The sequence below is a fragment of the Mauremys mutica genome, chromosome 1, assembly GCF_020497125.1.
Source record: "Mauremys mutica isolate MM-2020 ecotype Southern chromosome 1, ASM2049712v1, whole genome shotgun sequence".
NCBI classification, from domain to species: domain Eukaryota; kingdom Metazoa; phylum Chordata; order Testudines; family Geoemydidae; genus Mauremys; species Mauremys mutica.
Window position 1 is genome coordinate 55,101,251 of NC_059072.1, and position 24,527 is coordinate 55,125,777.

The 24,527-nt window shown below is 42.5% G+C and overlaps 1 protein-coding gene across 3 annotated transcripts in view; it reads left to right on the forward strand.

The window, feature by feature from the left end:
• The window catches only part of PDZRN4 (PDZ domain containing ring finger 4), a 386,159-nt gene that overhangs the window by 301,962 nt on the left and 59,670 nt on the right, over positions 1–24,527 (forward strand). The gene's annotated exons all lie outside the window — the stretch shown is intronic.

Below are 24,527 nucleotides of genomic sequence, written 5' to 3' on the forward strand. Positions count from 1 at the left end.
TCCACCTTGCTCCTCTCTAAATTCTCAAAGAATTCCCATCCCAGTCCTTCTGATGTAAGTTTGCAGCATAGTTTGTATTTAAAATGAACGATTCCACGATAGGGGCCCATTCCTGAAAATGTGAGTAACTTTACTCTCACCAGTAGCCCCATGACATGCGACTGTTGGCATGAATAAAGTTACTCACATATATAAGTCTTTGCAGGAGTGGGCCTAAAGTAACCTGCACCTCTGGGTCTCCCATCTGTCTTGTCTTTTATGAGTCTACTTTCCAGACTGCAAGTGAGTCAAGGGAAGGGCTGTCTTTATTTATGTGTAGCATGAAGCACCAAACGATTGTTGTGCCTCAGTTTCCCCATACCTAAATGGGGATAATAGCCACTTCTGTAGAGTGGTCTGTGGATGAAAGCACCATATAAGGATTGTGATGAAAGTATATGACATGCTTCTATAGAGACATGTGTGTGAGTGATTTTAAGCTATTTAATAGAAGTCATTACACGTGCCTCCCAAGAACCAGTATTTTGAGCTGAGAACCTGTTGACTATTGGGAGATATCTAAGAGCCACAATTAGGTTAGCAGGTTCTGTTTAACTTTATGGACCTATTTGTTGAACTATAGCTACTCTTGTAATGGCTTCAGTACTTGCAGGATTTCTCAGCCAGTTGGCTGACCCAAGGGAGTAGCAAACCAATTCGAGCAATTTCTAGAATGCAGGGAGAATGGCTTACAAGACCATGCTTCACAGTCTGCTAATTACACAGTGAAGTGTTTTGTCCCCAGCATTGCAGATGAACTGATCCAGATGGAAAGCTCCTTAGGCTTGTCTACACTAGGGTTTTTAATCCATGTATTAGTTGATTGCCAATTAACTCAAAGTAATTAACACTTGTGTAAAGGATGGTCTGGACACTCCCCAAACATTTGTATCCTGGAACAAACATTTGGGAAGTGTCCAGATCAGCCTTTACAAAGGTGTTAATTAACTTGAGTTAATTGGCAATCAACTCAAGGTAAAAGGCTCTAAGGCCAGGTGTACTCTAGAAACTTTTGCCAGTATAATAATGTCTCTCACGGGGGCTGAATTTTTAATGAAATTTCTATACCAGCAAAAACCCTGTTGTACATGCAGTTTTACTGGCATAAACATACTTTTTCTGGTGTAGTTTATTTTGCTTAGAGAACCAGTACAAGCTAACTGGCAAAATCACTTTTTGCCAGTGTAAGTTGCACCTACGCTAGGAGCATTTGCTGGTATGACTATGCCAGCAAACCTCTTCTAGTGTAGATCTGACCTAAAATGGATACAGCCTTACTAGGTTTATTTTGTGGGGCTAATAGAAAGAGATGGTGAGAGGGAACGAAAACTGTGTCCTGCAACTTATTCCTAACAGTGCCACTGCCTTTCTGGGTGGCTTTGCGTAAGGCCATCTCTATACTATACATTCCTGCCAGGATAGCTATGTCAGTCAGGGATGTGATGAGGTGTGATTTGTGACCGACATACTTGTGCCAGGACAAGCCCCTAGTGTAGACATAGATATACCATCAAAATTGTGCTTTTGCAGGTATAGCTTATTTTGTGTGGGTAAGACAGGGGTAGTGAAATGTTCTTCTTTGAATGATTGCTCATATCGATTCCAATTAGGTGTGCCCACACCGCGCGCACTGTTGTCGGAAAGTTTTTCCCCTAGCAACATCCGTTGGATCAGCTGTGGAGCCCCCTGGAGTGGTGCCTTCATGGCGCTCAGTATATGACCCTGCCGACCTAGTGCTTCCTCAGTTCCTTCTTACTGCCAGTGACAGTCGTTGGAACTGCAGTGACTTGCTTAGCAAGCTCTCCTCATTTTCCCTAGCTTTCAGTTTTGTTTAGTGTACAGTTATTCCTAGCCTTGTTAAGTTTAGTTTTACTATTTTCGGTTGTTACAGCAGATAGCTGTTGGGAGTGGGGGGGGTCTTCCCCTTCACCTCGACCGCATTCCCCATTGGGACTGGGGGTATGCCTAAGTCCCAAGGGTTCAAACCCTGCAAGTCCTGCAACAAACCCATGCCAACAGGCAAACCCCACGATGCTTGCTTAAAGTGTCTGGGTGAAGCACACCAAACAGACAAGTGCAGGATTTGTAAGGGGTTTCACCCCAAAACAAAAATGGAGTGGATGGCAAATTCACCTCCTCAATGGCCTGGCTCGGGGAGTCCAACAGCACCGGACTCGACAGTCCCCCTTGTGCTGCCAAAGTCAAAGATGCAGGCTCCAAAGTCTTTGGCACTGGGTGCTCGTCTCTGGGATGCACCCCACTGGCCGGCTCCAAAGGGGTGAGTCTTGGAGTCAGAGATCCACTTCTCCCCTGCTTCCGGCACCGGTCCCATTCCCCAGTGCAGCAGTGGCATCATCAAGACAATACAGGCCAATGCAAAGACCATTTGGCAGACCCCAGCCTCCATCCCTCCCACCGCAAACGGTGTGGAGTAGAAGTATTTCATCCCATCTAAGGGCTACGAATACACACACCCACAGCCTTGCTCATTGGTGGTGGCTGCAGTAAATGAAAAGGAGAGGCAGGGACAATAAACCCTACCGCCTAACTCCAAGGATGCCAAACACCTAGATTTATTTGGGCGCAAAGTGGGGGTTGCAACTCAGGATTGCCAGCCAGCAGGCAATTCTGAGTAGATACAGCTTCAACTCCTGGAACTCAATGCTCAAGTTTAAGGAGCTAGTGCCAACAGAGTCTAGGGAGGTGTTTGGAGTGATAGTGGAGGAGGGCAAGGCAGTGGCATGGACCTCTTTACAGGCCTCACTGGACGCTGCGGACTCAGCGGTGTGCACCTTGTCCTCTGGTATCGCCATGAGGCGTAGCTCATGGCTGCAGGCCTTAGGACTCCCGCCCGAGGTTCAACAGACCATGCAGGACCTGCCTTTCGATGGACCTGCCTTTCTGTTTGAGGAGCAGACTGACTTAAGGCTGCATAGCCGAAAGGACTCTAGGGCTACCATGAAATCCTTGGGTATGCATCCCCCAGCAACCCAACATAAACATTTCAAGCCTCAGCAGCAGCAGCAGTAGCAGTGCTCCTATCCTATCAGGTGGGAAACTGATGCAAGGGACACCACACAAAGTCTTGTGGGGTGGGTGTTTCCTGATGCTTTAGAATGGTGGTAGTGGTGTTTTCCTAAGGGCTTGTCTACACTGGCACTTTACAGCGCTGCAGCTTTCTCGCTCATGGGTGTGAAAAAACACACCCCAGAGCACAGCAAGTTTCAGCGCTGTAAAGCGCCAGTGTAGACGGTGCACCAGCAGTGATTGGAGCCGCGCCCCTCATGGCCAGCACTTCAATGTTGCCAGTGTAAACTAGCCCTAAATTACTGCTGGGGTCTATTTCTGTTTTAATAAAAAGTTTCTTTTGTTGTACACAGACTCAGTGCTTGTGAGTGGGGAAGTATTACCTCTTAGAGTGGTGGTTTTTCCGGATCACTCGTGAGGTTCTGTTTTGTATTAATTAAGTGACATTGAACCTGGCCCTTGTTGCTGCCAGCTCCGCCTGGCAGAAGGGTTACATAGGTGATATGAAGGTGAAAAAGAATGCTGGAGACTTTCCCCTATCTTCTTATTTCCATGCTTTTAAGACTTTGCGTGAGCCCTGAGGCAAGCTTAACTGACTCAAACTGTGATTTTTGTTAATGTTATATTATTTATCTGTAATCCATTATAATGTATGAAAGTGGTAGGAAAAATCATTTCCACTTTCCACTTAATGAAAGTGCATGATTAGGGTCCAGTTTTGCAAACACTTATACCTATGAAGCACTTTACCCAACTGAATAGTCCCATCTAGTTCAGGCCTGAATTCTATGCAAGAGATAAAATTTTGGAGAAGTCTGAAATCTAAAGTCTCTTCTCTCAACTGCTGAGACCTCTGCGTTACATAGTTACGGTAATTAACCACAGAGTAGTTTTGAAGACAAACAGCACCCTGGATATTAATTCAACTATTTAATTTGATTAATGTAAAGTTGTCTACTTGAAAACTTACCTACCTTGTTTCCTGGTAGAATTTCATTCCTGTATTTTTCCCTTTTGCAAAAAGAGGAACCAATGAATTTTCCTTATCATCACACCCTGAGGCAGGCATGAAACAGAGGACAAACTGTTTTATGGTAAGGCTGAAGAATAGTATTAAGAGGGTTAAAGGCATGAGGTCAGATGGTTCACTTTCAAATGCAGAGACTGGCCAAATTTCCCTGGTGGCGTGGCCTTTTTACCATAGTTCCATGTCAGTGACTGAGCCCAACAAGTGTCAGAATGAATTCAAATAGCAGAACTGATTGTCAAGAATGATTTATGCACTTCTGCCTCTCCTCAGGTGTGGAATGTTTGTTTAGATTTTGTCCTGCCATTTCGAACTGGCATCAGGCATTTCTCATTTTATAGGAAGTCTCTGTTTTTTCAGTTGCTTTTCAATTGCACCAACAGTTTTGCATTAGAGCATTCTATTTTGTTAACTAAACCACAATAAAAGTTTCAAGGAACGGGTCCCTTTTAAAGAATACATCTGTCTTCAGCAGTATGAAAGTTGAATGCCCCAAATTTTGAACTGTCCAGATTTTTTAATATGAAAAATTAATACCGTAGTACCCTTTTCAAAAAACAACCTTTGTTCTGGTTCCTGGTCCAGATTTTTCAGTCGTCCTCTGCATAATTATCCAATCCCAGGCCTCAGACCCTCTGAACTTTCAGGTGTTCAAAATCCTGATGTGAAAGTGCTGTGGCTCTTGCCTGGCTCTAGTTTACATTGGGGTTTGTATTTTTGTAATATCACATTTTCATCATCGTCTTTTGCTTCCTGCCAAAGGAAGCTCCTGACGTTAGTGTAAACAAATGCTAGCAGGAAGGCACCCCTGTAATATGGCAAGCATGCTGTCCGAAAAAATTTCTGTATAGTCTAATTATAGACCCTAAACTTCATGGTGATCCTAGTAAAATGGAACCTGGATAAAAATCACCACTGGTTCGGGGGGTGGGGGGAGTTGACTTTGCAAGACATTGTCTCTCAGTTTATCACTGATAATAGCAACATTCGCTTTAGCCAGCTATTGCTAGAAGGTTACTTTACAACACACACATAGAAATGATATTACCCTGCATGAGATAATCCTGTGTTTGTAATTCATACATTGTCCTGGCAGAGGCATTTATATGCACTTATAAATTAAGCACGTTTAAGCATTTATATCCCCATATATATAGTACTGAACTATAGGGAAAAACTATAGGGAAACTATATATAGGGAAAAATACAGGAATGAAATTCTACCAGGAAACAAGGTAGGTAAGTTTTCAAGTAGACAACTTTACAGTTATATATATAGTACTGAAAAAAAATAATGTCCTATTGTCCTTATTTCATTTGTATCTACTTCTTCCTTCATGAAGTTTCTATTAATACAGTTAGGAAGCATCACATGATCCAAAAGCTTTTTTTTAAAAACAGGTATTCAAAATATGGAATTTCCCATTTTGTTGCTACCATAAGTGTGTTGTCGTTAAAGGATTGTCAGTTTCTAGGCTGTACACAATATTTTCCATTCCTTTTTAATTTGCATTTATTTATAATTTGTCGTCTAGGTACTCAGCACAGAGATCTAGTTATTGCTTATATTGCAGAAACCTCAACTGAAATGTGGGTCTTGTTCTGCTAGGTGCTTGACATCCGCAAAGTAAGAGACAGTGTCTGCCCCTAAGAGCTTACATTCTAAATAAGTCAGACAGACAAGGGGTGGGAGAAACAAAGAGTCAGATGCAGTATTTTTTCAGTGTTTTAATCTGCTCTTGCTGCTTTTACTGAAGAGTAATCAAAAGTCTGTAAAATCATCACATTACATATGAAGGGATAAATCTCTTGTACAGTGCAGTAGGAATTATTTTATTCCTAATGCTAATGGGAGTTTTCTACTCTATATGCTAAATTCTGGCCCTCTGATGCCAGTATGCAACTCCTATTGAAATCAACAGGAGCCACCCACATACATGCACAGGAAAAATTTGTCACTGAATAGATAGTATGGAGACTATTCAAAATAATTCAATATACTACAAGCATATAATATGGATCTGTCTCACACAATGTGTCAGCTAGACCTACTGCCCAGTGTTGCCCACCAATACCGCACTTCTCAGATTTGGGGAGCCAGCCAGCAGCTGAAACATCCCTTCAATACAACCCTGCTATACACACAGAATTGTCTGAGAAAGGAAACTCAGTAGGATTGCACAATCCTACTAATTCACCTCTCTTTGTAGCTGACTCCTGTGTAGAGCGTGTATTGCACAAAGTAGCTGACTACTTTGTTTCCTCCTGCACCCAGTGCGGAAGTATTTTGCATATACAGCAGATAGGGTTGTCAAAACCAAATCACATAAAACCGAACACCCTTGCCTTGCCCCTTCTCCAAGGCCCTGCCCCCACTCACTCCATCCCCCATCTCTCCGTTGCTAACTCTCCCTGACCCTCACTCACTTTAACTGGGCTGGGGAAGGGGGTTGGGGAGCAGGAAGGGGTGAGGGCTCTGGCTGGGGGTACAGGCACGGGGCCAGGGATGAGGTGTTTGGATTGCAGGAGGGGGCTTCGGGCTGGGGCCGCGGGGTTCGGTGTGCCGGGGGGTCTCAGGGCTGGGGCCGAGAGGTTGGGGTGTGGGAGGGGGTGCAGGCTCTGGCTGGGGGTGTGGGCTCTGGGGTGAGGCTGGGGATGATGGGTTTGGGTTGCAGGAGGTGGTTCAGGGCTGGGGCAGGGGGTTGGGGTGTGGGAGGGGGTGCAGGCTCTGGCTGGGGGTGTGGGCTCTGGGGTGAGGCTGGGGATGATGGGTTTGGGTTGCAGGAGGTGGTTCAGGGCTGGGGCAGGGGGTTGGGGTGTGGGAGGGGGTGCAGGCTCTGGCTGGGGGTGTGGGCTCTGGGGTGAGGCTGGGGATGAGGGGTTTGGGGTGCAGGAGGTGGTTCAGTGCTGGGGCAGGGGTTTGGGGTGCAGGAGGGGGTGCAGGCTCTGGCTGGGGGTGCAGGCTCTGGGGTGAGGCTTGGGATGAGGGGTTTGGGGTGCAGGAGGTGGTTCAGGGCTGGGGCAGGGGGTTGGAGTGTGGGAGGGAGTTCAGGGTGCAGGCTCCAGCCAGGTGGCACTTATCTCAGGCAGCTCCCGGAAGAAGCTAGCATATCTGGCTCCTAGGTGGAGGGGCCAGGGGGCTTTGTGCGCTGCCCACATCCACAGACACTGCCCCACAGGTCCCTTTGGCCACAGTTCCTGGCCAATTGGAGCTGGTGCTTGGGGCAGGGGCAGCGCGCGGCGCCTCCCTGGTTGCCTCTGCACCTAGGGGCCGGAGGGACATGCTGGCTGCTTCCGGAAGCCGTGTGGAGCCAGGGCAGGCAGGGAGCCTGCTTTAGCCGCAGTGCGCCGCCAACTGGACTTTTAGTGGCCCGGTCAAGCCACCAGGGTCCCTTTTCCACTGGGCATTCCAGTAAAAAATCATATGCCTGGCAACTGTAACAGCAGATACGGAGGGAAGGTTCCTTGTGCAGGTCTTTTAAGTGTAAAGTACTATCGCTTTGCAGCTGCTGACCCTTCAGAGACTAAAACGAAGGAAAAAGGAATAAAAGGAACAAGGGAAGGAAAGGAAAACGACAGATGTTCTAAAGGGGGAGAGAGAAACGGAGGCAAAAAAATATGGAGAGAAAAAATGGGGGGAAGAGAGAGGTGGAGAGAGCAGAAAGGAGGGGAACAAACAAGGATGAAGAACTGACATTGAAAGGACAGAAATAATAGCTGTCATCAACTGTATAAGCTGGGCAGGAACCTTGATTCTTATTTGTAAAGGCTTGTGCACAGCAGTGCTGCTGTATAAATAACAATCATGTTGCTCACACTGGTGCCATGCCTCACTTTTTCCCCCATGGAGAATTATGTGAAGCACTAAAGGTTAGAGGTGAACAAGTAACTTGTGTCCCTTGGTAGTCCAATAGGCTGTCACCCAAAAAACCAAAAAGTGTTTCATGTTACTAAGTAATCTTTAAAAAGGGTTGGGAGGTTTTAATAGGGGAGGTATCTGTAATGGGGGAGGTCTGAGCTTTCATTGATATTTCTTTGTGTTCTTGGGGCAGAGATGAAATTTGTTCCCAACCTTGCATGGAGGCATTCACTGTAGGAATCTTGAGGGTTAAGAATTAAGGCCTTCAGCACCTAAACGTGCTTAATTTTAGGAAAGCAAGTAGTCCTTGAAGTTCCATTTTCCCCCTTTTTACAAAGAGATAAAACAAAGAATTGTCCTTGCTATGGTCCAGGAAGCAGGACGAGGACAAAGCTAAATTAAGCACCTATGTAAGTGATTGTGGGATTGGGGCTCAAGACTTACACTGTAAATACATCTGAGTTTGCCAACTAGAATTTTGAAGATGCACAAACTTGTCAAAAGTTTAAAAGGGTTTTTTCTAACCATGACCACATCAGTGTAAGAAAAACCACTGGGCCTCATTCCCTTCTCACTCCTCCCAGGAGTGACTCCACACAAGGCAATGCAATTACACTGGTGTGAGAGATCCAGTATGTGAAGAAAACCAAAAGTGTCCTTTTAAGATTTATTTAGAGGCAGGAGAAAACCATTTTTCCCTTTACCTTTTCATCTGACACTTAAAAAAGCAATGCAAGAAAAACCCCATGTGTAGTTAACATAAAAAGGTCTGTCGTCATTCTCCCAAAAAAGGAAAGAAAAACCCACTGTCTGGATGCTATTTTATCCTTAGTTCAGCTTGATGTGGTTAGGAGTGGTACCAGCACATATGGCATGATTAAATGTGTGGCAGTACCCACTGCTCCAGCACTCCTGGGACAGGGACAAGGGGATGAATATGGACCTGTCTTCACTGTTGAAAAAGGTGCTTTTTCTTTAATCGTGGGTTAACTAACATGCACCAACTATCCTGAGGCAAAAACACAATGAAGACCAGGCACTTCACCATGAAGTAAACTTGGCTGAAGGGGTGTAGGGCTGTTTACCTTGTGGTAAAATTACAGTGCCTGGTCTTCGTTATGTTTTTACCTCAGAATAGCTCACGTGTTTGAGTTACCCCAAGGTAAAAAAAAAACCAACAAAACCACACACTTTTTTTTTAGAGGTAAAGACAAGCCCTTAGGAAAGATGTGGTAGCATTAACTCCACACTATGTTGCTGCTGTTAGATTTAGCATATATTCTTTACACAGTGAGTATGACATTCCAGGGTGCAATCCAGACCAGTGAGGGCTGTGTCAGCCTTGCCCTTCAACTTGGGGTGCCTCACAATGCTTTGCTGCTGTAGCTCCCAACCCGGGCCTCTCACAAACAGCCAGACAGCATTCAGATCACACACCCTGAGTGTCTATGTATAGCTGCAGCCTGCCAACAATACTTCACTCACACTCTGGTTTCCACCAGCCATGGTGGCATAATAGTTGGGCCTTGTGCCAAGAGATTATACCCAGCTGCTTCCACTCCCTACACCATCTATCCTGCAAAGCTGGCAAGAGCTATCTGGAGAATTGTGCGAGTTTTATTTCCCTCTGTGCTACCTTAGATTGATATTTTTTTTTAAATTGGCCTCATGCTTAACTGCAGTCCATAAATGGAGAATTTTAATAATGTGCCAACAGCAGCAGTTTGGAGTATCTTATAGAGTAAAAGGTCACTGTGCCCATAAGTTATCCTATCATTTGATCAGTGAACTCTTTTCCAAAGACTTTAAGTCTCATTATTCACTGCTTATAAAGTCACTTGAGATATAAAAAGTCTTTTTATAGTAATGAAAGAACTCCCACAATTAGCCAGAAGGCAACCATCCATCTTTTTAAAGTGCTCAGTTTGGAGGAGACCAGGAGTTTCAGGCGTACATAAAGGAATGAATTGTTATGACAGTGATAAGTGTAATGTTCGTATGGCGATGCCAGTCTTTTCTGTATAACTCCTGGAGGTTTGGTTTTTTTTTTTTCTTTTAAAGGAGAGAATTTTTAAGAGGGGTTTGATTACACACAAAGATTCAAGTAATGATATAAGTCATTTTTGGAATTATGGAATCAGCCTCTTTCATTGTTCTTCAAATTAGTGACATATTTTAATCATCTACAGTTCATGATCTCATAAAAGTTTAATAGCAGCTACCAATTTAGGTGCCTGTTCTCTAAGAAAACTCTTACATGTCCTGGAACAGAAATTGAGGAGTAATTTTATGGCTGAGCAGAGAAGCGATGAAGTTTATAAAGGAATGGTGTATTGGATGGGGATGGAATGATTTAAGGGCCAAATTGATTTGTTCTGAACACAAACACTGTCCTTTGAATATGTTCCTTTTCTTATCATAGAAGGGCTGTGGTATATGGCAGATCTCATGAGAGCTTTATACAGTATTCTATGTACAAGCAGAAAAAAAGTAATTTCTTAAAATTTGCAATAATTAACCTAATCAACAGCAGTCTAATTATACCAAGGGGTAACTTCATGTATTTTATGCATGCCACAGCTAGTTTAATCCATATTGCCCTCAGGCAGAATCATAATATCATCAAAAAACCTGTTTGTCAATATCAAAAGCAATTTACATAGTAAATACACTCCAGCCTGGTCACATCGCCATCTGGGAAAGCCTAGCATTTGGATTACGTCGGTAAGTGTTCAACACAGGCTTTACAAGCATTCAGATTATCTTGCTGTCCGGATTGTATGGGGCCAGCATGATGGTATTCCCACAGTGTCTTGCGGCCCGTCAGCGGATTACCCTGACAGGCTGCCTGCAGCCTACAGGCCGCTGGTTGCCCACCACTGGTTTATACAATGCCACTTTGAAAAATGATTTGAGCAGGCACAGATTTTCCCCTGTATGGATGCAACAAAACATGAATAAAATATTTTTTCTGAAATCTTTTTGAAGACTAAGTTACTAGTAACTAAACTGTGTTACTGTGGCCAAGGAGATTCAAATCTAAGTGTCTAGATGGCTCGGGATATTGGTACTGGAATACAGCACCTTTCACCACAAGACTATTGTTACTTCCAATCCAGCCCAATTCAGTAAGTTGTTACTGGCTGTCTGATCTATGTGAAATGAATTAATGTTCTCATTCCATTTGCTAGCAGGCGGGTGTATATGTTCAGCAGCAGACTCAGCAGAGAGGCCATAGATGTAATGAGCAGGGACACTAAACAACTCTTTCACTCCTAGAGAAGGTCTTGTCTTGTTCATGTTTGACTCATAGTGATGAGGCATTGTGAGTAAGCTTGTTCAGCAGTTATTTACTTAGGTACATTTATGGCCTTCATCAACATAGTGTCTGATCACCCCTTAAGCAGCAATAACAATTGCAAAAATAAATCCTCTACTTCCCTTCTTGAAGGAGTAGACACACAAATAAGTAATCTAAAAAGTTTTCAGGTGAGTGTATTTAAGTAGGTCTGATAGATTGTATATAGGGATGTGAAAAGCTAATAAGGGAAAGCTAATTTGAAATATGGTGTTTGCATTTCCTTCTAAATACTGTGAGCACAGGCGCCAACTTTCCTTGGCGCTGGTGGGCGCTCAGGCCCCCCGGCCCCGCCCTGACTCCGCCCCCTCCCTGCCCCTATTGTACCCCTCCCCAAATCCCCACCTCGGCCCTACCTCTTCCCCAAGCGTTCCACGTTCCTCCTCCTTCCCCACCCTCCCACCGCTTGCCACGCAAAACAGGTATTTCATGGCGCAAGCTTTGAGAGGGAGGAGGGAGAAGCATGACTTGGCAGCACGCTCGGGGAGGACGCGGAGGTGAGCAGGGGTGGGGCGGGGAGCTGCCAGTGGGTGCAGAGCACCCACCAATTTTTCCCTGTGTGTGCTGCATCTCCAGAGCACCCACGGAGTCAGCGCCTGTGACTGTGAGGTCCATGGCCATTCTTGTCTCTTGTGAGAATGAGTTCTGTTACCTCGGTCCTGTTCTCTTGAAAGTTCTGTCTCTGGTGTTCTTGAAGCTGAGCCTATTTTTGTGGTCTCTCAGTCAAACGCACCCAGTCTGTTTCTCTTTCACCACATGTACATTTAATCCTCTGTTTCCAAACAGGACAAGGCATAGCACAGATATACAGCAGGAGGAGGTTTACACACAGCTTCTCTCCCCCAGCTCACCCTCTGAGCTCTCCATGACTTCCTGAACCTCCCAAATAAGCCAATTGTCTCATTAGCTCAGCAATTACCATCCAGGTGTCAGTTCTCCCCCCTCCTCCAACAGAAACTGTTTAATTGCTTCCACTGAAGCCTGCAGCCTTCTCTGTGCTGCTACAACCTCGGTGATCTGAGTGCTACAACTAACACTGTCTTACCCTCCTATTAGCTAGACAAAGTGGGCGTGGTAATATCTTTGATTGGACCAACTTTCGTGGGTGAGAGACAGACACAAGCTTTCGAGCTACACAGAGCTCTTCTTCACGTCTGGGACCATTCAAGGTGAAGTGGCCTGTTAACACTCCTGTAGCCATTGGATAAAAAGCGGAAGTTAGTGGGTTATAGATTGTTGTAATAAACCGTAAATCCAGTGTCTTGCAAAGGTGTAAATTTAAGTTCCCAGGTTCATCTTTTGAAAGTGTTCAGATTTCCTTCGAGAATGAGGACTGCTAGGTCAGACATATCAGTGAGCACTTTGTGAAAAATGTTCACCCACAGGTAATATGGTGTTTTTGTCTTTTATCATTTTCCTGCGTGTGTTCATTCGAGAATATAGTGATTGCCTGGTTTCGTCCAGATAGTTTGTTTTTGGGGCGTTTACTGCACTGGATGAGGTGGACCACATGTTGTGATAGGCACATGTAGGACCCGTGGATCCTGAAAAGTTGTTTTGTGGGGGTGTTGAACAACCCACTTATTAGTTGTCATTTTCATAATTCTAATGGCATTTGGCTGTGAAGGGATCAAAGTCACAGAGTGAGAGGCGATCTCTCCAGTAATTCAGACTAATCACGTGGACATTGAATAATGGAATAGACACAGTGAATTGGAATCTGTATTTAATGGAGACCCAGGATTCTGTGAGAGTGGAGTTCCAGGATTGTATGTTCATGGTAACCTCTCTTGCTAAGTAGACAGACTGCTGTGTTCTTTAGTAGGTGGATTTTTTTTCAGAGCATGTGGCTTCATTCCTCGATATGAGTTACAGTAATCAAGCTGAGAGGTCACAATTGCACTAGGTTGCTGTGGCCTGATTTGTGTCCAGTAGGATGAAGCACAGTCTTCTGGCCAGCTGCAAGTGGAACAGAATGTTTTTCAGAGCTTAAACTAGCTTCAGAGGGTGCAGATGACCAAAGCCCATAGGTAAATCAAGAACATGGAGACCTGGGAGAAGGTTCAGAATCTGAGGGGAGCATGGGCTGTTATAGCAGGGATAAAGGAGAGTCAAGACAGAATTGGGTGGGGGAATCAAATCAGTATCTTAGATGTCTGTATACTAATGCGAGAAGTATGGGGAATAAGCAGGAAGAATTCAAAATGCTAGTAAATAAACACAACTGTGACATAGTTGGCATCACAGAGATCTGGTGGGATAATACTCATGACTGGAATATTGGGAAAGAAGGGTACAGCTTGCTCAGGAAGGACAGACAGCCAAAAAAGGAAGTGTTGCCTTATATATTAAAAATGTATACACTTGGACTGAGGTTGAGATGGAAATAGGAGACAAATTTGTTGGCTAAAAAACAAGGGTGATGTTATGGTAGGGGGTTACTACAGACCACCTAACGAGGAAGAAGAGGTGGATGAGGCTTTTTTTTTTAAACAACTAACAAATCATCCAAAGCATAGGACTTGGTGGTGATGGGGGACTTCAATTACTCAGACATCTGTTAGGAAAATAACACAGCAGGGCACAGATTATCCAATAAGTTCTTGGAATGTATTGGAGACAATTTTTTTATTTCAGAAGGTGGAGAAAGCTACTAGGGGAGAGGCTGTTCTAGATTTGATTTTGACAAATAAGGAGGAACTGGTTGAGAATTTGAAAGTGGAAGGCAGCTTGGGTGAAAGTGATCATGAAATGAGAGAGGTCATGATTCTAAGGAATGGTAGGAGGGAGAACAGCACAATAAAGACAATGAATTTCAAGAAGGTAGACTTTAGCAAACTCAGGGAGTTGGTAGGTAAGTTCCTATGGGAAGCAAGTCTAAGGGGAAAAACAATTGAAGACAGTTGGCAGTTTTTCAATGAGACATCATTAAGGGCACAAGAACAAACTATCTCACTGCATAGGAAAGAAAGGAAGTATGGCAAGAGACCACCCTGGCTTAACCAGGAGATCTTCAATCATCTAAAAATCAAAAAAGTGTCCTACAAAAAGTGGAAACTAGGTCAAATTACAAAGGATGAATATAAATAACACAAGTATATAGGGACAAAATTAGAAAGGACAAGACACAGAATGAGATCAATCTTTAAGTGGTTCCAAGTAGTAACAGACAGAACAAAGTGAATTACCAAGTGAAATAAAATAAAACACACAAATCTAAGCCTAATACAATAATAAAACTGAATACAGATAAAATCTCACCCTCAGAGATATTTCAATAAGTTTCTTTCACGGACTGGATGCCTTCCTAGTCTGGGAACAATCCTTTCCCTTGGTACAGCCCTTGTTCCAGCTCAGGTGGTAGCTAGGGGATTTCTCATGATGGCCGCCCCTTTGTTCTGTTCGACCCACTTATATATCTTTTGCATAAGGCAGGAATCCTTTGTCCCTCTCTGGGTTCCCACCCCCTTCTTCTCAATGGAAAAGCACCAGGTTAAAGATGGATTCCAGTTCAGGTGACATGATCACATGTCACTGCAAGACTTCATTACCCACTTGCCAGCTCAAACGTATACAGGAAGACTTAAAAGTAAAACAGAGCCATCTGCAGTCAGTTGTCCTGGTTGATGGGAGCCATCAAGATTCCAAACCACCATTAATGGCCCACACTTTGCATAATTACAATAGGCCCTCAGACTTATATTTCATATTTCTAGTTTCAGATACAGGAGTGATACATTTATACAAATAGGATGACCACACTCAATAGATTATAAACTTTGTAATGATACCTTAAAGAGACCTTTTGCATGAAGCATATTTCAGTTATATTATATTCAAACTCATTAGCATATTTTCATAAAATCATATAGAGTGCAATGTTACCAGTTGCACACATACTAAAAGGGAAATGACTGCCTAGGAAGGAGTACTGCAGAAGGGATCTGGGGGTCATAGTGGATCACAAGCTAAATATGAGTCAACAGTGTAACGCTGTTGCAAAAAAAGTGAACATCCTTCTGGGATGTATTAGCAGGAGCATTGTAAGCAAGACACGAGGAGTAATTCTTCCGCTCTACTCTGTACTGATTAGACCTCAACTGGAGTATTGTGTCCAGTTCTGGGCATCACATTTCAGGAAGGATGTGGACAAATTGAAGAAAGTCGAGAGAAGAGTGAAAAAAATGATTAAAGTTCTAGAAAACATGACCTATAAGGGAAGATTGAAAAAATTGGGTTTGTTTAGTCTGAAAAAGAGAAGACTGAGGAGGGACATGATAACAGTTTTCAAGTACGTAAAAGGTTGTTACAAGGAGGAGGGAGAACAATTGCTTTTCTTAACTTCTGAGGATAGGACCAGAAGCAAAGGGCTTAAAGTGCAGCAAGGAGGGTTTAGATTGGACATCAGGAAAAACTCCCTAACTGTCAGGATGGTTAAGCATTGAAAAAAATTGCCAAGGGAGGTTGTGGAATCTCCATCATTGGACATTTTTAAGAGCAAGTTAGACAAACACCTGTCAGAAATTATCTAGATAATATTTAGTCCTGCTATGAGTGCAGGGCACTGGACTAGATGACCTCTTGAGGTCCCTTCCAGTTCTATGATTCTATTATTCTATATCCGTGGCTATTTGGGTATCCAAAAGCACCGAAGACTCAGAAAGGCTATACTCAACAAGTAGTTGCCGTCAGCAGAGAGGGATGTTAGAGAGGAGGCGAGATTTCTGAACACGTTCCTTTTCCTGCAGGCATGACTTTTGTCTTGCTTGGGTTCAGCTTCCGGAAGATGCTTTTTGAGATTTGGGAGATTGAGGAATTGGTGCTAATTACACATGCCATGGAAAAGCTAGTTTGCTGGGCATTGTCTGCATGCTGTCTAACCCAGTGGCTCCAAACAGATATTAAATGGGATGGGAAACTGGACTAACACTTATGGAACACCAAAAGTGAGTGTTCAGAAAATGGAGGAACAGTTCCCATCACAACCAGGTTGGGTTCAGTCTGAGAGAAAGGACCTGAGCTATCACAAGGCTGAAGAAAAAGAATGTCCTAGCAGGCTTGGCGGAAGGAACTGGGTATGTTGAGTTTGGAAAAGAGGAGATTAAGTGGGGATATGATAATGTTCTTCAGATACTGGAAAGGCTGCCATAAAAAAAATGGAAAAAAGTTATTCTCTTTTGCCACAGATGGCAGGACAAGAGGTAAAGGGTTCAAACTGCAGCACAGAGGCTGCGACCCTGCGTGGAGACAGCCAGTGTGAGAAGTGACTCTGTACCGCTGCCCCCGCTCCCCGCCCGGGTCTGACTGCGAGGAAGAAGGGCCAAGCTAGTCAGAAAAGTCCTGGGGGCGAGGCGCAGCAGGAGAAAGACGGAGCCTTCCTCCCCCGCTGGCAGGCCAATCAGAGCAAGTCTTGCAGGAGCAGCTCCACAGTCTCAGAAATCTGGGGGGGGGATCATGCCCCCCCCATGCACCATCTCTGAAACTGTGTACAAAGTAACAACCAATATGTGTTTTAATAAGGTTAAATGTAAATGCATAATGTCTTTGAATAAAGAATGTAGGCCGCAGCTACAGACTGGGTGATTCCAGTCTGAGAAGCAACGTCTCTGAAAAAGATTTGGGGATCATGATGGATAATGAACGGAACATGAGCTTCCAGTGTGATGCTGTGGCCAAAAGACCTAATGAGATCCTGGGATGCATAAACAGGGGGATCTTGAGTAGGAGTAGTGAAGTTATTTCACGTCTGTATTTGGCACTGGTGTGACCACTACTGGAATACTGTTCCCACAATTCAAAAAGAATGTGGATAAATTGGAGTAGGTTCAGAGAAGAGCCATGAGAATAAGTAAAGGATTAGAAAACATGTTTTACAGTGACATACTCGAAGAGCTCAATCTCTTCATCTTAACAAAGAGAAGGTTAAGGGGTGAATTGATTATAGTCTGTAAGTACCTACATGCGGAACAAATATTTAATAATGAGCTCTTCAGTCAAGCAGAGAAAGGTATAGCATGATCCAGTGGCTGGAAGTTGAAGCTAGACAAATTCGGACTGGAAATAAGGTACACATTTTTGACATTGAGCGTAATTAACCATTGGAAATATTTACCAAGAGTCGTTGTGGATTCTCGATCACTGACAATTTTTAAATCAAGATTGGATGCTTTTCTAAAAGATCTGCTTTAGAAATTATTTTGTGGAATCTATAGCCTGTGTTATACAGGAGGTCAGACTAGATGATCACAATGGTCCCTTCTGCTCTTAGAATCTATCCATCTGTGAAAGGAATTTCCATGCACCTTTGCAACTCCTAATCGGTAGGGCAGGACCAGGAGTGTTTGATAATCAGTACCACCAACTGCTGCCAAGACACCCAACAGGAAAGTTTACCATCAACAAATGATTTCTCTGTTTTGTTTCCTGGCCTGTAACCTGGCTGAGAGGGATCCAAGATACTGGTAGCTGGCAGGTGGGACTGGAGGCTTTATTTCCTAGCTTACAGGTTAGTTTGCCCAGAAAAGGAGTTTGGTATTGGGCTGTACTTGGGAAGATCTCCATTGTCAAGTGCTGATTTCTTTTGCTGGACTATTGCATGCTTTGGGAGTGAGAGTTAGGATCTCCTCTTCAAAGGAGGTGTGCAAATGCTGTATTACTAGAGGTCCCAGATGTCCTCTGCTCTATTTTATTAGACAGGAAAGGTGGTGGGCAGAGTCCCAAGTGGTGTCCCTGACCGCTTCTAATATTTCCATAGCTACTACTTGTGCAAAAGGCGGGGAGGAGGGGAGAAACTTTAATTTAGTGAGATCAGATTAGAGTTTTAGTGCTGTTGATTTCAGAGTCATTGTGTGTGTGGATGCTGAAATCTCCCAACACAGTGAGATTCGTGAACTTCATCATCATGTCAGACAGCATCTCTGTCAGCTCCTCTGGGAAGCCTTTGTGTCTGGAGGACTATAGATTAACAGGATGCTCAAGTTAGTCTTGTCTTTGGCCTCCAATTAAGTGGATACTCTCCAAGGATTTTGCTTCTGTGGAGTCTGCATTTTAGCTTGCCTGTGCCAAGCATGAGGCTAGTGGACTGCACAGTCCCCAGAGGTGTTACTATAACACTTTTTGTGAGTACTAAATTCACGCAATTGTATTTTAGTTTTGTTTTAAAAAATATAATGAGAAATAAAGATGAGATTCTCAAGAAGGAGACAGATATTAACATATACACCTCTACCTCGATATAACGATGTCCTCGGGAGCCAAAAAATCTTACCGCGTTATAGGTGAAACCATATTATATCAAACTTGCTTTGATCCCCCGGAGCGCTGCTTTACCGCATTGTATCCGAATTTGTGTTATATCGGTGGTGTTATATTGGGGTAGAGGTGTATAACCACCCAGTAATGATCCGTGGTCACTGCTAACTGAAATCAGTAACAGCAGAAAAATGGTTTACGGCAAGGACAGTTCATCACTAGATCACAAACATTTGTACTCTGAGAATAGTGGGTGTTCCTGGATTTATATTTTTTAGAATAAGTATTGTAAAGGTAATCTACAGCCATTTTCTCTATATTGTTTATAGGCAATCTGTCCTTCATTTACTTTCCCCCAACCATCACTGCTTGGAAATAGATCGGTGTATCAGTCAGTGTCTGGCTTTAGAAATGGCAGTGAGCCAGTGTCAGTTGGTTTTTCAAGCATTTGTTTATGCATCAAAGACAAAAACTGTTGGTTTTCTGATATTGATTAAATTTTGCATGTGGCTGGATTTAGAGAGATAATCAAAAGGGGATGGCCAACATCCAAGCAATGGCAACCAATCACTCTAGGGAAGTTGTTGACAAGTGGCCCAGACTTCGCAGTTTTTTTCAAAAGGAAGAGAGTGTTCATTAAACAGAAGCTTCATCAAACAGGACAGTGGTTTACATGTGAATTGATATATTCTTTACTTAACATTCACAAGTTGCTTATAGATTAATTAGCCCATCTGTTGCAACAAATGTATTCCTGTGTCTTTTGAGTTGATTGTTAAAAGTGACTGATTTCCCTATCCACTTAAAATAGTACCTATGCTTCTATTGAAAGTAACCTTTTAGAATCAAAGAATTTATTTAATCATCCAACTAAGAATCTGTAAGTGGTTTGCAGTAAATAAGTGTTCAACTGTCTACAGCTCCCAAAGTGATCATATCAGAGTGCTGGGATGGGGGATAACACAGGTAAAAACAGTTCTTAAAGAAGCTAAGTGAAGAGACCTCCAAAATGGGTATATAGTATTGGTTTTAGTTTTTAAAATACATTCTCTCTTCCCAACACATAATGATGGTAACTGCCCAGGACAGCTGCCAGCATATAGCAATTAAGCTACAGCTTTTCTACAGGGCAAGGCAGAATTTATAAAATGAGTGACCTTTATGCAGAGTAACTAACTGTGTTGATGAACTTCAAGTGACGATTAAAATAAGCGTTCTGTATCCTCAGTGCTTATATCTTATAAGGAAACCACATAAAGGATAGAGGATTTTAAAGGTCATGGATTTCTTCACTTCAAGGAGAAAATAAACATTTTTATGAAAGTACAGGTCAGCCACATTATTGCCAATAAAAATAAGCTGTGAGTTTCATCGTTACATGATTTTGTAATATCATTGTTCCTCGGCATAGAATTTGCATGGAAATGACATTATTGTAAATGTATGTAAAATATATTTGCTTGGAATAATCAATAAGTATGGATTTATGTGGATAAATGAGGACATTGGTTGGTTGGTTCCCCAAGGAATTCTAATAAGATTTTATATTTATTGAACTGTTATCCATGTTTTTCCCCTCACTTTTTAGAAGTCAGCCCAACCTTTGCCAAAAGTACCACATAGTGGCAATTATAGTATACTTCTTGTACTTACAGTAGGAACAATTCTGATATATCAGATTCAACTACATGGTATTTGTTGCCAAACGTTGACTTTTAAGGGTGATCACTAAATTTGTTATCCTGAAACTTTTTATAAGCATTAAAATTGGTCAGTACAGGAGGGTTGGGAGAAAGGAAACTGTAGCTATACATTTTGAAGGGATCGTACAGACTGTAGGGGTAAAAGTTGTTCAAGGGGCTTACGTTACATTCTAGAGTGAAAATTGTGGCTTTCTCACTTCCCTAATGGGAACATCCCCCAAAGGGTGCATATTTCTATGGCTTTGAAAAAAGAAAGGAACTGGAGAGGTAGAACTGAATGATGGCTAAAAGATCCAGATTTAAAGTGTTATTTAAAGCCGCCTTTGTTAGATATAACTGATACTGGACATTTTAGTTTTTGTAACTTATGTACTTGGAGGAGAAATGGGGGGAACATTCTCCTTCTTACAATTTAATCTATTTTTACACTTTTATCGATCCCTCCCTCTCCACCCACCCCCCCATATGGCACTCACAGAATTCCATTGTATATAATTATCCCCAATGATACAATTTGGCCAAATGGCAATTTTAAGGACAGAGACAATTTTTAATCATCTCTTGCATAAATTGTCAGGGAAACTCCTGTTATGCAGCAATGTAGGCCACCTATCTAGAGCAGAATACTTCTTTTCTGGTCACTCTTTATATCATTTGATACTAACCTACCCCACATTAGTACTGAGAAATGTCTATGGAACCGAGGATGGTAATATCTGGTCTCTTAGATTTAAATAGATAAATCTAGGTATGTATTCTGTGCTCATCACCACTGTGTAGCATCTGAGCTAACTGTAGGAGCGATATGCTCTTGCCATTGAGGAGTGGTCGCTACATCATACTATGGATCCCTCACACATCCATGTAAGGGTAGGCAGGATTCAAACCACAACTTTCTTCTTGAGGTTCTGCCACAGGAAGGACATTTTTACATTGCACATGGGCTCCGTATGATCCTCACCACCACCACCAAGAACATGTCTAGGGATGTTCTGAACTGCTGTATGTGTTCATGTAATTAAAAACTGTATCATAATACATGTATGCAAAGGGGCAGAATTAAGGTTACACAAGCTCCCTTAAATCTGGCATTTTCCAACTTTGCAAATGTTTTGTTTTTCAACCTAATGTTTTTTTATTCAGGGGGGTTTTGGGTTGGTTGATCAGTTAATTGGTCTGGAAATGTCAAGATATTGGGGAAAAAAGAAAGAAAAATGGAGAAACAAAGCAATTCCGTTTTCAGCAAATATTTGCTAAACATCAGTGGAACGGTGGTTATTAGGATTCCTGTGTTCTCTTCTGGTTCTGGGAAGTTTTGTGGGGGCGAATGGAATAGTCAGAAAACTTACATTAGGACTTCGGGGTGCTATTTTTTTTCTTAATCTGCTTTGTATTTGCATAGTATTCGTTCATCTATAGATCTGAAAGCACTTTTTTAAAGGTGGCATGCTGAAATACTGCCTTTTACAGATGAGAGCTAAGCACTTAGGTTTGGTATTATGTTTCAGAAAGGTAGTGTAGGTCAGTGCTTTTTCTTTTCCTAGGTTATAAACTATTTTATTGTGGAAAAGCTGGAGGAGGATCCATTTGCCTGGGCTGTGATTCTTTGTAGTCGTTAGGAAATTAAGCAGGAGACAGGGAGCATGCTCTCTGCAGCATGGCAAGAGTTCGGACTTTCAGACATAATGAGTAAGGGAGTAAGAAGTTAGTTTGTGCATGTGCAAATGGTGATTTCCTAGTAACTCAAATAAATCTGGATGGATTTTCATGGGAACAGAAAAGATGCTTCTTTGACCTCAGGACTATCCTACTGTCAGATTTCAACTGCCTATGGATAAGCTCCTGTGGTTCTGGCAGAGTTTTTACATGGACAATATTTTCTGTTTTTCATTGCACTGAGTTTGTAAAATTTCAACAACAAAAAATCAACCTGAGGCAGAAACCAAGCATGGAAAAATTCAACCCAAATAGTTCATTTGTCAGAGGTAGTAGCAATTAAAAGCAGGTGGTTATAATGTAAAATGTTAGGCAAACTTAAAATAATAGGTGTTGCTATTGCTCTTCCTATAATGTTAGGGCTTGTCTACACTTAAAACGCTGCAGCAGCACAGCTGCGCCACTGTAGCGTTTCAGTGAAGACTCTACCTATGCCAGCAGGAGAGCTTCTGATATGGGGATATGCCACTTCCTCAAGAGGCAGTAGCTAGGTTGATGGGAGAATTCTCTAGTTGATTTAGCACCATCTACACTGGGATTTAGGTCAGTTTAACAGATTTTTCACACCACTGAGTAACATAAAGTATAACGACCTTATTTCATAGTGTAGACCAGGCCTCATGTCAAAATACATGCAACGTGTTTGTAGGTTTTGTTCCCTGGACCAAATTCAGATGTGATGTAAGGGTAGTATAAATAGTGTGAGGTGATAAGTCGTATATTCTGTAGGGATAGAAGTGAAGATTTCTATCGGAAGGGTGTAAAATAAAGAGGGCACCTGAGATTAAACTCTTTGTGGGTTGCATTTCTTCCTACAAAAAATCACCCCTTCTACCCCTTCACAGGATAAGTTATATCATCTCACATCTGCATTGGCTTATGGCAGTGACATTATTTGTAATTTACAGCAACATTCACGTCACCTCTGAATCTCACCGAAGTAATGTTTTCAGTGCAGTGATAGCACATGTTCATGGTCAAGAACTCTGCTATTGACAGCCATTGCCCAATTAACACGTTAGTTCAGTGATGTGCTCATACTTTGAAAATACATGCACACGAACATGTAGGAATTTAACACACCACCCATAGCTGCAGTTATCCGTGTTATACTCCGAACACTACACTAGGGAAGCACTGGTATAGGAATACTGATATAACTTAGATAATTTTTTCACATCTCGGCTCATAGAGCTATGCTGGCAAAGCACCCCTAGTGTTTGTGCAGCTACACCAGAAAAGCTTCAGTTTGTTCCAGTATAGTAAAAACATAAAGAATTTGTTGGTATATAGATATACCAGCCAGAGGTATACTGGCAAACCCTTCTAATGGAGACACAGCTTATTTCATTGTGGAACTGATATAAGTTATCCTAACAAAAGGACTTATTGCCAGTAGAGCTGAATCTACACTGGGGCTTTTCCTGGCATAGCTGTTGGCTAGGTTTGGGGGGGGGGGTGTCATATTCCTAATCAACATAGCAAAACTTTCAAGTGTAGACCAATATAACACTCATCCTCAGCCCCACAGCCTGTCAAACAATTGTCCTTGGCCTGGTCTACATCTAAAATTTAGGTCAACCTAGCTACATCTCTCAGGGTTGCAAAAAATTCTATGCCATGTGCAAAGTAGTTAGGTTGACCATACCCCCTACTGTAGAAGCAGATATGTCGGGGTAGGCAATCTGTGGCATGCGTGCCAAAGGTGGCACGTGAGCTGATTTTCAGTGGCACTTACACTGCCCGGGTCCTGGCCACCAGTCCGGGGGGCTCTGCATTTTAATTTAATTTTAAATGAAGCTTCTTAAATGTTTTAAAAACCTTATTTACTTTACATACAATAGATTAGTTATATATTATAGACTTATAGAAAGAGACCTTCTAAAAATGTTAAAATGTATTACTGGCACACGAAACCTTAAATTAGAATGAATAAATGAAGACTCGGCACACCACTTCTGAAAGGTTGCCGACCCCCGAGATAGGTCAACAGAAAAATCTTTCGTTGACCTGGCTACCTCCTCTCAGAGAGGTGGATAACCAACCTCAATGGAAAAATCTCTACCATTGTTGTAAGAAGCATCTACACTACAGACCTACAGTGACACAACTGCAGCACTTCCAACTTCTTTTTTCTTATCTTCTTAAGTTCTTTAGTTTGGATTTGACTTGGATTTCAATACATGTAAAGGGGCACTTACTGCAGCTGACTATGTCATCAGATCTTCCTATCTGCAATCTAATACCAAATACCAAACAAAATAAACCCCCACTTTTTCATATATATTTTACAAACCAGACAAATAATTTATGAGACGGAATTGTAAATGTCCTTAGAGTTTTAAAAATGTATTACTTAATTTTTGTTTCTTTCAGAATCCACCGGGACTGTATTGTAAGAGTTTTATCAGGTTGTTTTCTAGCAAAAGCCAAAGAAGTTATTTTCCCACCCAACCCTTATCTTCTCTCTTGCATGAACACGATAGAAGATTGCAGTAGATAGCAGCATATGATTTAATATACTGTACAAATCACTTATAATACGTG